Raw genomic sequence first — 14,610 nt, 5'->3', positions numbered from 1 at the left:
CAGGTTCACTTGCTTCAGCACCAGTAGAAATCTGATGACATTTATGTTTTCTGCACAGCAAAGGCTGACTTTCAAGGGAACATCAGTGTTTACACCCTGAACACTTTCACTGAGCTTTGAAGGCAACACAACACAAACACCACAACATTCATGTGCAAAAAGAGCTGTAAAATGGTTTGTGAATAAAAGGCACAGGGAGGCTTTCTGATGTCTGAGGGAGGAATCCCACAAAAAAGAGACAGACAAACCAGGAACAGATTCAAACTCTTTGTTTTATGCTCAGCTCTGAGCCTCCAACCAAAAACCAGTAACCACACTGGTATGAGCTGAGTGGGGGGGCTTTCCAATATTGTTGCTGTTGATCAGCCAACACAACACAAGCACATTCAGTAAGCAGGAGACATTTGTAAGCCATCAAACACACAGCAAGAAATTGCAGCCTTTCCCAACTCCTTTTCCTTCTTCTTTTTATTCAGTGAATGCTGGGGTAGGGGAAAAAGAAAGGTGCTAGTCTGAAAACCCTAAGTGTATCACCAGGACAGATTCCCTGTGTCCCTGGACCTGACCTAGGAAGCTACTAGAAAGAGTCAGATGCAGCTCCTGTCCCACAAGCTTTTTGTTTCTTGATCTCTCTAATGAGACTCACAATAAGGGAACCAGTTTGTAACCATGAGAGTGTTAAATGGCCACAGCAGTCTTCTGAGGAAGAAAGAAACCTGCTCTGCAGACATGGAACTGAATCACTCAGAAGCTCAGCAGCTTGCACTAGGTCACACCGTGCAAGGAAATTGAACCTGGAAGCCCAAAGCTCATGCCAGCACTGAAATAACTGAACTGTCTGTGAAGAAGGAGAATCTTCACTCACAAACATTGGCAGGGGGAGATACTGAAGGAAAAAAAATGAACATTCATCTAAAATAAGTGATACTACATATTGTCTGGGCAGCTCTACCACAGCTGTAAGTGGCTGAGCTTCCTCCTGGAAGTGACATGTTCTGCCCACGTTGGCTGAGAGAATGACACATGATGACTGGGGATCTCTGAGGAGCATCAGCAGGAAAAGCTGCACTTGTACTAGAGAAGAAAGTCATAGAATCTCAGGATGGTGGGGGTTGGAAGGGACCTTTAGAGCTCATCCAGTCCAACCCCCCTGCAGAAGCAGCTCCCACCTAGATCAGGTCACACAGGAACGTGTCCAGGTGGGTCTTGAAGCCCTCCAAGGAAGGAGCCTCCACACCCTCCCTGGGCAGCCTGGGCCAGGGCTCCCTCACCTCACCTCACAGTGACATAGTGTTTTCTTATGTTTAAAATGCCACACAGCTATAGCCCTGCAACAAATAAAAAGTGTCTAAGTGCACAGGAAGAACACCACAGTTTAGTTTCATCACAGATGTGAACTTCCAACTCTCAGAGGGAAGCATGAATGAGGATAACCTGGTTCAGGTAGTTTGGGTTGCTAGATTTCTTGGTTATCAGTCACTCCATCCATGGAGTCTACTTAGGAAGAGCAGGAGACAAGGCTACAAGATCACCCCAGACGTTGTCCTTCATTTAAAACACAGCCTAGAACTTCCCAGTGACTTGCTGAGTTTGGATAATCCAGTTTGTTTTCTCTAGAAAGGTCACAGCACTGTCAAATGTTCCACATTTCTGGGTACCCCACTGACAATCCTACCCCTTCCAAAATGCCTGAGTCATTGTGTCAACATAATCCTGTCTGCAGAGAACTAAGACACCTGGGACTAAAATGCTTTTTACAAAACCAAGGGCAGGAGGCCAACCAAAGAGCCCACAAATCTCCTACCAGCCCTCACTTGATCTTGCTTTACCCCCCTCATTTAAGCTGCCAAACTGTGACAAATCAGAAGCCCAAGGGGCTGCAAAGCAGGGGCATGTGCAGATCAAGAAGTGCTGTCTCCCTTCCTTCCTCTCCTCTCATCAGCTCTCTGTAATGAGGCTTACAGATGGGGGTGTCAAACGCTGCCAAAGCTCCTTCTCCCCACCACCACCCTGCTCAAAACGATTCCCCAGCACATGTGGTAATCATACCCCCAGGAGAGCTGTTCAAACCTTACAGGAAACATCTCACATTTTTTCCTTTACTGTTCATGCCATTTTCTATTAGGGACAATAAAGACTTCTAACATTGGATTAAGCTCATTTGCAACAATGAGCTACTATTGCTCCAGGAGCCAGCAGGAGCTCAGACTCATTGAGGGAACTGGGAATAATTACTGCATTGTATTGGAAAAGAAAAGGAGAAGACTGAAGGCTGTTTTGACCAAGAGAGATGCAAACTGATGCAATGGTTAAACTATCATGTCTTGCTGGGAATTATTGTTGGAAGTATCATTAATGCTCAGAGTATGCAGGGCTTGGGGTTTTTTTTCTGCAGTAAAACTGCTTTGGCTGTGGTCTCCCTTCTTGGGTTTTGCTCCTAAAAGACACCTCCCAGAGTCATAATGACAATAACACAGTTCTGCTGATTGCTTTCACTCGTTGCTCAGTGTGCACTAAGCTACCTCCCAAAACTCTCAGGGATGAAAAGCCTTAAAAACAAAAGCTCTTCTAAGCAGACGGGTTTTTCTTTTCCCTTAAATGATGTGTATCATTCATGTCCGTGGTCAAACCTTCTGATTGTGTAATCCAGGGGTCTTCAGCAAGAGAGTAAACAGGAATTATCTCATTACAGAAGGGACTGGAAGCACTCAGGGCTCTGAGATCACACATGGAGGTGGGTAGACAGCATGTCCACTTTTTAGTAGCCTAGGGAGCTCTCAGGGAGCATCGACTTGGTTTTGATCATGTACCAATACTTAATAACTCCAAAGAAACATCTGGCACTGACCCCCTCACAGGCAGAATGCTGAGCCTGGGGGACCCTGGAAATCTACTCTGACATGTTGCTGGAGCTGTCTGCACATGATTAGTTCAGTAGCTACACAGAAATGCATATACTGTGTGTGAAGAACCCTAGTTCTGTATCACACACACAAGCATTACCTAGATGAGTACTTGCTGTCCTCAAATTACTGCTTTCTACCCACAAGTTGGCACATGCCATTGCCTTTGGACATGCAGCTGCTCAAAAAAAAAGGTGAAGTTTCCATCATGTCTTTCAGCAAGGAGGATCCCAAGGAGCTTGACAATCTCTTCATACCTAATACCACCAGAACACAGACACCTTTGGGACAGAGAGCACAGCCAAGCACAGAACAGAGTGCAGAACAGCAGGGAAAAAAGAGGAAACATTTGGCTCAGGACTCCAGAGAAAACCTTGCTTATATAGAGAGAGCCAAGGAATGGTTAGCATCCCTTCACAGGAGACTGAATGGTGCTTTCTATGGTCACATCCCAAAGACCCACAGAGAAAATCTGACCTTCACAGTTCATTCTACCTCAGAAGTATGAAGTGGTGAGTTACCTTTCCCAACAAGCAGGGCCAGCACCTCTAATAACTGTGCTCACACAGACCACAAAGCTGTCCTTTCTGTGGGCATCTCAAGGGAAGAAACATTCTGTGCCACAAGTTAAATTAAGCAAACCTGGTCAGGTCTCCTGGATGCATGCAGCAAAGAGCTGTAGCTTTTTACTATGCCTTGCTTCAAGATTAATGATAGCTCTGCTGACATTGCCTCTCTTCCTGACACCAACAGGGGCTGGGTTTATTTCTTCCCATGTGCTGTTTTTCACAGAACCTCTCTGTAGCAATTAGTTCTACTGCTTACACTTAAACAAGTACACACCAAAATCCCAGAAGGAAGATATCCAGTGGGATTTAACAGCTGGAAATAAACAAAACCAGCCCCAAGCAATCAGGTCTTTTCAGGACACTCATGATCAAAAGATCACTGTTGAGGTGCTCAGTAAGAGTGTGATTGGCAGTCAGTGTTTGCAGGACACAGAAACCTCCTCTCACTGTTGAAAACTGAAGTTGTATGAAGGGGAAGAAAGAAGAGATCACTGTATTAATCCTCTCTCACATCTTCACTGGCTATGGGGATGTTGAAAGCATCAAGTCAGAAGCCTGACCATTGCTTCCTCCAGGCTCAGCTCTTCAAAATGGGAAAGAAAAGGGAAATGAAGTCCATGGTTAAATGGAACACTGTCTCACCCAGGGAAGAAGTTCCACACTCAAGTTCAGCTTTAACACGAGTAATTTAACACTTGCATGCAGAAATATGACATTCATAGACGTGGGAACTGGGGAAAAAAGCTTTTATGAGCTACAATTCTTCAAGTGTAGGTTCTTTCCTCAATAGCCATGGCATCGGAGCAGCTGCGAGGCTCACAGAGGGCACAAGGAACAGAGAGATTTAGGAAGCCCCAGCAGACTGGCAAGGCTCTTCCCTGAAGTAGTCTCATTATCCAGATTTAAAATGAAAATCTTGAACATGAAAAAGGAAAATGGGTTTATGATTATTACAGCAGAGCTTTAGTATGCCATAAAAATCCTTCCTCGTCTTACGGTGGTGGTGGAGCAGAACGCTGTCTCCATTTTTCTTTGCTTATACCCCACTTCAACGGATTAACAACTTCTGTTAGATCTTGAGCTAAAAGGAATCAATCTTTTTTTCCCCCTGGAAACTATCTTTTATGCCTTTGTTAATCACTCCCAAAATCTTGACCACAACATCATGCTCCAGGATGAGCAGAGTGACAAAGCCAGCGCCTTCCAGCCAGACTCGTTGCCTCACAAGACCAGATGTTCTCCACGCTGCTGTCCCCCTTCCAGTGTTTGCCTGAGGTGCTCCACAGGCTTTCTGTCAAAGATTATGGCTGTCACAGGAATGAACAGACAAAGATGTTCACAGGGCCCACACTCTGAAGGTGGGGAAGGACAGGTATTGTCCTCAGAAGCAGGAGCACTTTGTTTCTCTCATATAAAGAGGAATTTTCAAACAGAAATAAAAGCACAGAGCCAGGCAGCTGCACCCTCACTCACCTTTGGTTACACAACCTTAAATACTCAGCTATTCTCCTGCAGAAGTATCTCCCCACTCAGGCCTGAGAGCATACTGGTCAAAAATGTTCCAGATGCAGTTTTCATGATGATAAAGTGTCCAGGTCTGGGCCTCTCAGTTGCAGAAGGACAGGGAGCTGCTGGAGAGAGTTCATTGCAGGGACAAAGAGATGATGGAGTGGAGCATCTGCCTTGTGATGAAAGGCTGAGGGAGCTGGGGCTCTGCAGCTTGGAGAAGAGACTGAGGGGTGACCTCATTGATGGTTACAAATGCATCAAGGGTGGGTGTGAGGAGGCTGGAGCCAGGCTGTGCTCAGGGATGGCCAATGACAAGGGGCAATGGGCACAAGCTGGAACAGAAGAGGTTCCAAAGAAACACAAGGAGGAATTTCTTCCCTGTTGAGGTGAGGGAGCCCTGGCAGGGGCTGCCCAGATGAGCTGTGGAGGCTCCTTCTCTGGGGACATTCCAACCCAGCTGGATGAGTTCCTGTGTGCCCTGCTCTAGGTGGTGCTGCTCTGGCAGGGGGCTGCACTGGATGAGCTTTGGAGGTCCCTTCCAACCCTCAAGAGCCTGTGACCCCGTGTGATTCCATGTGTACTCCTGTGCTACCTGGCCCAGACTACCAAAAAACTATTGAGAGGTGCAAGTCAAAAGAATCAATTCAAGGGGTCTGTTAACCTTAAACAGTTGCATCTGTGGAATTGCTTGTTTAACCATCACCACACACTGTAGACACTAAGAAGCCACTGGCTACTAAATGCATCTTTTCCTGGCACACATTCCCTCAGCCCATCTTATCAGACACCTCTCTTGCCACACATGCTTTATTTTCACAGCCTTGAGACACAACAGATTACTGTCTTCAACCCCCAAATTGTGCTTCTTTGTGCATCATTTATAAATCAGAGGAAAATTCAACACCATCCAGAGGAAGGGTTGTGGTTTTTTTCACCCCTAGAGAAATGGAAAAATGGCATGTACACAGGCTCACAAGTGGTGGGAAGCTCTCCAGAAAGATGGAGCCTGGAGACTAATCTAAACCTCTGGAGTCTTCAAGGAAATATCAGATTAGAAATCTCACAGGAATGAACTGGCTCTGGAGATTTCTGGCAATTCCTTCTCCTCACCCCACCCAAAGCTCAAAAACAGCCACAGACACAAACCTAATCTAGGGTTTTTTTCCCAATATTCTTCAGCATCACAGTCTGTGTAAAGAGTCAGAGTAAGCCCTTGCTTCATCTCAACTGCTCTTCTCATCCAAAGGTTGCAAGGAGACATTATTTAACCTAACTGTGATGGTCACAGAATTAGCTCTGATTTTAATTCCACATGGAGACCAGAAGTTTGATCCTCTGTGTTTTTGCAATGCCTCCTTCAGTAAAGGCCAATTGCTTTTGGCTAACACAGCAGTCAGGTTCTTCCATTAACCTTTATCCAAGCCAAAATGCTTTGGGTGTAAGCAACATTGAGTTCCTGAGGCAATGACAGCCAGAGAAATACCTATCATGAGAGTGGAATCTGAGAGCTCTTCCTAAACTCCAGGTGCCTTGTCTCTCCTTGACATCTTTGCAGTCTTTGAATGCATTCTGCACAAGCCATTACACCCTCCAGCACTTCTTCCAGGAAAGCACACACAATTCCAGGAACCCCACGCCTCAGGTGAACAAACAGCAATGACAAAAGCAACTTTCTCCTGGCAAGGCAGGAGACAACGTTGGAACTTTGAACCTCTGTACACAAATGCAGTAAAGCCTTCTGCAAAGGCCAATATTTCCCAAGGAAACCAAATATCAATGCATGGTTTGGACAAGGGATCTTCTGGAAAGAGTCAGGAATGTGTCTAACCCTGTACACCCAGCAAAATCTGGTCTCACAGCCTGAAGTCATTCGCTGGCTTCAAGTCACATCTGGGAGTTGCTCCTGACACAGAGGGAAAAGAAGTTGTTTCTAGGGAGACCCAAGCTCTAAATTTCCCTATGAAAGAGGAGCTTTTGCCATTGGGTGCTGCAGGTGGCCCCTTCCTCCCTTTCTTCATTTGGGATGAGGTTTGTGGTGGCCTCCAGTGGAACATGGCCCAAATGGAATCAAAGGGACAAAGGCAGCAAGGCATGTGCAGCTTCCTAAAAGGCTGAGGAGGCTTTCAGCTCTTCATAGCTGAATTCAGTGGGAATTTGGTTAAACCTACTTGCCAGCAAAGGGCTCACCTCTGGATCCTGGCCTGAGAGTGATCCATCATTTCAGACCCTTTGCAGCACGAGTTATCACCCAAAGACAAAACCTGCAACAACAGAGTTTTAAAACAAGGTTTTTGATGTTTCCTGTTGCTCATCAAGTTTTCAAGTCCACAAGAAGAATACTCCTTGCTTTGTTTCAGCCTTTCTTTCTCAGCAAAGCGGGTAGATGCAGGTTTGGAGCCTCAGGAGGACAGTTCAGGATCAGTTTGGGATCTCAGCAACCACTCAGGCTATTCCAGTGCTCCAGCTACTCAAAGCTTTGGCTTCTGACTTCAAGACACGTGGACTGGTCATGAGTGGATCCACTATTTGACTAGTTAGAACACCTTCCTCCCCTCCATTTCCTAGTAAGCCCTCACACTCATAGGAAATACTGAGTTATCTATCCTCAGGATTATTCTAACATGACTTTTGTATCATGACCTTACACACTTTGGCCTTTCCTCAAGCTCTTTCTTACTCTGTGCAGCTTCTCCCGCTGTATTCTTTTGGCTAGTGGCTCTGTGTTTCTCCTGATCCAAAAGAGTCCATTGTCCAACGTTGAACATTACTTTTTTGTTGTTTAAATGACATCATTACAAAGGTGTTATTTAGAATCACTGCTCTCCAGACCTTCTTCAAATGACTCTCTTCCAGAAAGTCAGACACTAATCTGCTGCCAGGAAGGTGGCCTAATGTGTTAGCATCTGATGTGCCACTTCTTTGCCAAAAAGCTTCCTCTAGCACCTTTGCTCTCTCTTCACACTACAGCTGAAACAAAGGCTGGAGGCTCAGCTTCAACAATATTTCATTTTCTTAACAACCTTTGCTAACAACTACATGAAAAAATGTCTGTCTGTGTTCTGGGTTTCCTCCACATGACATAAGGCTCCTGGATTTCTGGACCAGAATTGAGAAGCTGTTTGAAAACTTCTGTTTGATCATAAATCAAGCCCTGTAATTACCTTTTTAGTAAAAACAGCCCCAGTTCACAGTTTCCAGGCTCTGTGATGGGCTCGTAACATTGCCACGGGCCTTGCTCACAGGCCAGGAACTCAGGCAGACTCCAGAGCCTTTATGGCACCTGTAGCAGCTTCTGCCAAAGGCAGAGGCAAGCTGGGTAGTCAGTTTGGAAGTGCTGTTGAAAACCTGGTAGAAGGCAGCTTGGATCAGGTCCAGAGCAGGTCCTGAGGTGTTGCCATCAGGGTGCTGCTGCTCCCAAGGCAGGTCAGCAGTTCTTCAGTTGTCCAGTCTGAAGCCAGAACCACCAGGCTGGGGTGAGAGAATCACTCCACCTCTGCCCTGGAAGCTATGAATCTTCCTTCCAAGCTATGAAACTGGCTTCCCAGTAAGCTATGAAACTGTCCTTGGAAAGGGCAAACCAACAATCCTCAGCAAAGGAACTACATGAGAAAGTCCTTAACATCAACTGGATAGTGGGAAGCCTTGTCTCAAGCAAGTTGGGGAAAATCCACTGTATTTTAAGCCCACTGTGTTTGGGAAGCTGGTGGTAAAATCAACTCTCAGGGGTGCTGTTAAAATCTGGGACCCCATTGCCCTCTTCATTTCTTTTATGTGCTGTTTGATGAAAACCTGCCAGTGGCCTGGGTACATTTCCAAGGAACTCATGACTTCTGGGAAGGCCTTACAAAGCTACACTGCAACCATTCATGACCTGTGCTCAGTACTGGCTTGGTTCCTCCTCCAATCCACAACATTCTGCAAATAAAACATTCTTTCCACTTCAAGTAAGCTTCTCCATCCCCAAACCAGTCTGGTTGAGGCACCCAACCTCTTCTTGCCCTGCACTCATCCTCCAACATCAGAAATACAGGCTTTTTAAGGGAAGGGCTTCCATGATGGCAAAACAACTGCAACACTTCATGCATTTGGTCTCCCTCATTTCTACATCTGTTGTGCTGTGGGGTTTTTATTCCAGGTAAGAAATAAAGCAGAAGTAATTGTCAATATGACTATCCTTACTATAGCTGCTACTATCAAGTCCTTACACTCACTGCTTTCTGAACCTCTCACATTTGCAATGAAAAGATAAGGCCTGGCTGGTGAATTCTGTGTTTCACATCAGAAGGAACAGAGCTGTCCATTAAGAAGCAAGAGAGGAAAATTCTTCAGAGCTGGAGACCAGAAAATTAAATGGTTCATATTGCAGGACAAGGACCTTCTTGGATGCAGGTGTTCAGTGCAGCAGGAATCTGAACCACTCCTATAAGTCGTGGAGCCACTAATAGATGTAGCTAAACACATGTTCTTGTGTGTATGCTCAGATACCTCCAGCAAAACCCAAAGGGCAACACACCTAATTATTGGATTGTTTACATTATTTCATTTCTAAGGCAAGTGCCAAATTAACAGACTTCTCCCACAGCAGGAAGAAGGATTTACTTGGAAGCATTTACTTTATATGCAGAGAATGCAAGGACGTTATTCCCTTAAACAAAGAGCAAAGTAAAAGACAGGGTGGGACTGAAAAAATACTGTTTTCCAAATGATTTGTTCTCTTAAGATACTCTCTATAAAAAACACCTCATATTTAACCCTGTGCATGCTACCTTCCCCAAAAGTGTGTGTGAAGCAGTGTGCTTTGAGAAGAAAGCAAGCTGTTACCACACTGGGAGCCGTGTTGCTAAACCTCAAGGTATTTATAAATGTAAATGAGACACCAAGGAAAACCTGAAAATCCACCACTCCTTGATTCTCCCCAATAAAACAGAGGGAGGAACACAGGCCTATGAGATTCAAACACACATCAAAACCCTTTTGTGAAGCACTGGATTTTACATTACACCGAAATAACCTCGCTGCTGCTCCATCTGCCTCAGAGCACTGCCAGAAGCTAAAGCAAGGACACATGCACACTCTTTGTAGTCAACCAGGAGCTTCAGAATCTGCTTTTCAATTCACATCCAACAACATCTGTTTTGAAGAAGTCTCATTTAAAGCAATGTTGGTGCCCTTTTAGAAGCTGAGTGTTTTTAACAAGTCTGCTTCCTCCAGAACTCCTACCAAAGGCAGATTTCATAGGTAACAGATACTCCCAAATATCTTCTTGAATAGATCCATCAATTCCATCTTTGCTTTTGCTTACATTTTAGAGACCATGTCTTTCTGCTCGAGATCTTTAACTTCTCCAGCTGGTTAGAGAGAACTAGATCACCTCACACAGGACTTTTGCAGCTGGAAACCTGCAGCAAGCTTGAAGCTCTGTTTGTAGAAAGACTCTTCCCCTCCGTTAGTTCCTTGAATTCAGATTCTGTGCTAACGTGGCATCATTTAGGACGAACCCAGACTCCAGCTACTTTTAAGGAGTGGGAGTTGGAAGGATTTTAATACATTTTTGGAGGGCAGGAGTTCAAATTTTACACTGAAATCAAGTACTTTTAAGTTGTGTTTTAATATTAAGCTACTTTTTCAGTTTATTAGCTTCTCAGTGTCCTTAAACAGTGAAAGAGATCTGGTTTCCAGCAGAGTTGATAGCTAGTTTCATTTACTGGCTTTCACATACTGCTATTATCATTTTATGTCACTCATCACCTTACTACCTAAGTAACTTCTGCATTCAAGATCACTGAAGAAATGTCAAGATCTTCTCCTCCCTTTCCTTCATTGTTTCAAGTTACCTACCCACGACTTGTTTTGGGAATACTTTTTCTAGCCACATTTAAATCTGCAGGTAAATCCATTGAAACAGAAATGTTCCACAATTTGCCAAAGGACAGAAGCATTGACATTCCCCTGATAATGAATAACAGACCTTTTCTGTGCATTTTCCATACTACATTACTCGTGCTCCTGACATCAAAGCTGGGCTGCATTTATTGTTGCACTTGGACTTCTAGCACCTTAGAGAAATCACAGCATCACAGAGTGTTGAGGGCTGGAAGGGACCTCAAAAGCTCATCCAGTGTAACCCTCCTGCCAGAGCAGCACCACGTAGAGCAGGGCACACAGGGACTCATCCAGATGGGTTGGAATGTCCCCAGAGAAGGAGCCTCCACAGCCCCTCTGGGCAGCCCCTGCCAGTGCTCCCTCACCTCAACAGGGAACAAGTTCTTCCTTGTGTTTCTTTGGAACCTCTTCTGTTCCAGCTTGTCCCCGTTGCCCCTTGTCCTGTCATTGGCCATCCCTGAGCACAGCCTGGCTCCAGCCTCCTCACACCCACCCTTGATGCATTTGTAACCATGAATGAGCTCACCCCTCAGTCTCTTCTCCAAGCTGCAGAGCCCCAGCTCCCTCAGCCTTTCATCACAAGGCAGATGCTCCACTCCAGCATCTCTGTGGCCCTGCACTGAACTCTCTCCAGCAGCTCCCTGTCCTTCTGCAACTGAGGGGCCCAGAAGTGGACACAATATCCCAGATGTGTTCTCACAAGGGCTTTCTTACATTTACACCACAATCCCTTTCTGATATGCTTTGAGCCTGTGAAAACATTCTGTGCATTAAAGAGGTTTTTCAAAATGACCACTCAATCTAATACCACTTGGCAGAGATCTTTTAATGCAAGGTTAAAGTACCTGTCATAGAACTGTAAGCATTAAGACTGAAGCACAGAAAGTTATAATTAAAGAGAAAGAAGGTGTGTGGGGGATGTGTTTCCATGCTATGCAGCACAGAGCTCTCTCCCAGCATTATCCTTCACATCCCATCAAGCAACGTGTCCAACCAGTGACACCTCTGCCTCACCATGGCTGGAAGTGAAGCTTAACTGACATCAGGGATTAATAGACTGCATATCCTCAAACATACATGCTGCATTACTTTCAATCTACTGCACATTAGGACTGTGCTTTCTAATTCCACAAGAGTCCAATAAACCCTTCAGTATTTTCTTAAGGGGATTTTATGGTCCTCTTGTTTCATGAAGGCATTTATATGAGCTCTGATCTTATGACATTTGCAGCATTGGCCATTAAATAAACAAAAATAGCTCCATAACCTTCTCCACATGCCTGCAAAATACTGCAACGTTTGTTGGTCCAATAGCTAGAGATGGAACAAAAATACATCCAGCCCAACCTCTCCCTGTCCTGACACTACTACAGACATTCCAATAGGAAAGAGCCAAGGAAAGACTCTGAAGTTCTGGGAAAAGCTCCACTGGAGCTATTGATGCTTATTATCCCACTTTCTAAAGTCTATAAAGCTTTTAAATGATTATATGGGCTGAAGGAAGCTATAGAAATGTTGTGATCCCAGAAGGTGTTCCTAAACAAAAGGAAAACGTGCGTTGCTATGAAGCTGCGTCAAGCTGCTCTCTTGATCATCCCTTTGCTTTCCTTCTATGTCCCTCTTGTGGTAACTGGGAAGAACTGTAACGTCTGCAGTGGAAAAACCTAATCCAAAGCCTTCACTGATTTGGGGCTTTGTTACTGCGGTTTTGGTGTCTTTTTTTTAAGTAATTAAAGAATGAAGGGAATTTTTGTCAGTGTAGAGGGGAACAGTTTCTCTTTGTAAGAAAACAAACCCCAAACAACGGGTGTTCTTTGCTCTTCCACCAACTAGTACTCAGGGCAGGTAACAATGGACTGAATTTTCAGTTGAGGATTTGTTTTAGGGAAGAGGAAAGCAAAAGGAAAAAGAGAGACAAAAAACAAAGTGCTTTTAAAAGGAGATGGAGCTACCTGAACATTAAACACCACCAGCAAAAGAACAGAGAAGTGACAGAGCAGATAAGAAGGTAAAGTGATTAAATATGCATAATAACCATACTGATTGCATTTGTGGTTTTGGAATCTGTTCATGGTTTGTTATGATAAGGATCCATCGCCATCAGGTGTGTGATGTGTGAGCATTCCTTAAGCATTCTTTGTCAAGAACACCTGAGCTCAGCCTCATCATCTTCCCCTAACCTGAACTCTTTATCCCAGGATAAAATACACTTTTTCCCCCTCTCTCTTTCCCCCAACCCTGCCATTTGAAGTAGCAGCTTTTGCAAAGCCTCCTCACACTTGCTTTGATTGGCTCTGAAGCCCTCACGTCACCAGAAGCACTATCTCCATGGCTCGGAGTTTGCAGAGACCAATCAGTTCACCCCTTCTCCTAACAGCTCGTTTGCAGCTCTCTCTTGGGCAGTCCTGAGAGGAGGATGTTACCAAATCCCAGCACTAGTGTCTCTTGGAATTGAAATGAGTTTCAAGGAAAGTCCTCTGGCAAAGACAATTATATTGAGTCAGGGCTGTGGTATTTCTACCAACACCTAAACTGCATCGGTTTTACACTTAGGATCATCAGGACTCTTTATTATCTCCTCTTCAAGATAAATCAACTTCAACTTTTTTAGCTCGTGAAAGAAGGAGAAAGTATCCCTTTTAAAATGAAATTCACCCACATTTGTTCTCTCAGAGAGCTTCTTATGGCGAAATCTCTCCTGTGAATTCTGCCTTCTAACTATGCATAGACATGGTAAAGCAGCAATGTTATCAGAGAATGTGTTCCAGTGTCACCTTCTCATATTTCATACTGGATGCATAACAATAAAGTGCCAATTCCTCTGCAATAGCCCAGATCTAAAAGAGAAAACTTTCACAAGACATGGGCCTACACAGAGCACATTGTCTAGCTTGGTAGCATAGCCTGCACACATGCCTCCTCTTTATCCTTTAGTCCACAGTGTTTCCAGCATGCAGTGAACTGCATTAAGCAATGTAATGAAATTCAAAGGCAGCCTCTTCACAAGCCATGCCTCCATAAACACTATTTGCAGCCTCCATTTCCAAACACAGGAGCCCAAGGGCCACAGCTAATTGCTAGTTTGATCCTTCATCGGAACACGTCAAAGCCAACTGCAGGTTTTCCACCCCCGCCTCGCCCTGGTTTTACTCATGCCCGGTGTGAGGGGAGCAGGTCACACCGTGGGAGGGGGATCTCGCCTCCCTCCAGCTTCAGCACCTCAGACAGCAGCAGCGCTCCAGCTCTGGTTCCATGGGTCACAGCAGAACGGAATCACAGCATGGTGGGGCATGGAAGGGACCTTTAGAGATCACCTAGTCCAATCCTCCCTGCTAAAGCAGCTCCCACCTAGATCAGGTCACTCAGAAATGTATCCAGGTGGCTCTTGAAAACCTCCAGAGAAGGAGACTCCAAACCCTCCCTGGGCAGCCTGGACCAGGGCTCCTTCACCTCAACAGTGAAATACATTTTCCCTTGTGTTTAAGTGGAACTTTCTGTGTTCCAGCTACTTTCCATCACCCCTTGTCCCATCACTGGAGACAACAGAAAAAAAGTGCTGCCCTATCCTCTTGACAAACAGTTTTAAAATATCTGTAAGTGTTAATGAGATCCCCCTCAGTCTCCTCTTCTCCTGGCTGAACAGCCCCAGGGCCTGCAGCCTTTCCTCCTCACACACATGTTCCCCTCAGCATCTTGGTGGCCCTGCCCTGCCCTCTCTCCAGCAGTTCCCTGTCTTTCTGGACCTG

The sequence above is a fragment of the Colius striatus genome, chromosome 25, assembly GCF_028858725.1.
Source record: "Colius striatus isolate bColStr4 chromosome 25, bColStr4.1.hap1, whole genome shotgun sequence".
Classification (NCBI taxonomy): Eukaryota; Metazoa; Chordata; class Aves; order Coliiformes; family Coliidae; genus Colius; species Colius striatus.
The sequence above is the reverse complement of the archived record's forward strand: the minus strand, read 5'-3'. Positions refer to the sequence as shown.